The sequence below is a fragment of the Anomaloglossus baeobatrachus genome, unplaced genomic scaffold (genome assembly GCF_048569485.1).
Source record: "Anomaloglossus baeobatrachus isolate aAnoBae1 unplaced genomic scaffold, aAnoBae1.hap1 Scaffold_396, whole genome shotgun sequence".
Taxonomy (NCBI): domain Eukaryota; kingdom Metazoa; phylum Chordata; class Amphibia; order Anura; family Aromobatidae; genus Anomaloglossus; species Anomaloglossus baeobatrachus.
The window spans coordinates 101,567-102,807 of NW_027443298.1; positions in this window are offsets into that span (position 1 = coordinate 101,567).

The following is a 1,241-nucleotide window of genomic DNA, read 5'->3' on the forward strand; positions in this document are numbered from 1 at the left end:
CCTTTCTTTATTCTTAATGCAATTTTATATAGCAACACCACCATTTTTTGCCACGAACATAATTTTTCTTGTCCGTCATCCCGTTCACCCTTACAGGGTTGTGGACAGATGCACTTGTCACTACACTTCTAAGACTCAATACAGGGTCTGGAGCTCAATGCTCCCTTTTTGTTTTTTTTTTCTTCTTTTTTTTCTTTTTTTCATTTTGTCCTTCTTCTTCTTCTTTTTCTGATTTTTGTCTCAAAAAGCTGATGAAATTTGAAACACTATACCCCAGTGATTTTATAAATGTTTCTCAATATATCACTTGAGAACTTTTATGGCCGGTATTGTAACAGTTGACCATCCCGGCAGTATTTGAAATACAGCAGTCAGTCCTCTGACGTAGCTCCATATGTGTATATATAGAGGTTCTTCCTCCTTTGATTGCATACTGTTCTTTTTTTGCCCTGATGAAGGAGACAGTGATCTCTGAAACACATTGACCGGAAAAAAGAATAAAGAGATGAAATAATTAACATCAGTTTCCTTTGGTGACAGCGCGGCACGCACCCGATTTTCCTCCTATACGTTATTGCTCTTCTACTAGGGGCTGCGGCTGTCGCCATTTGTAACGTGCATTTAGGGGTTGTGACTGGCACAACCTTAATAGGTGAGTGCAACTACTATTAATTATTTGTTACCTTACCAGGTAAGACCCTAATTTGTGCGTCTGCTCCAGAGTTATTTACCTGATTATTAATATCTGACAGGCAGTGATTGATCCTGCATTCTCACCTTCCTCTCTGTTGCACATTCTTATTGTTCCTATATGCTCTCTATTTCCATCAGACTTTTTTTGTCCTTCGGTGGGGCTCTAACATATGTGCACCATTTATTATTTATTTTTATGGATTCCTTTCTTTTTTCATGCTAGCGTTCATTATGCAGTAGTCATTCATGATATATCTTATATTTGTGAATCCATTAGGGCTCTATATGTCTGGTGCATCACATTGGGTCTTTTCAGTGCACAATAGGCACCTTTTTCTGTTATGCTCTGCTGCCACCTTATGGACATCCTATCAGTGATGCCAGAAAAAAATGGACATGTCTCCGTGCAGCAATCACGGACACGCGGGAACGCCGCACGGAGACACGTGCAGTGAAAAATCACTGATGTGTGAGCAGACCCATTCATTATAATGGATCTGCGTATCTCAGTGATTCTGTTATGTTTAAAAAAAAGCACAAACGTACCA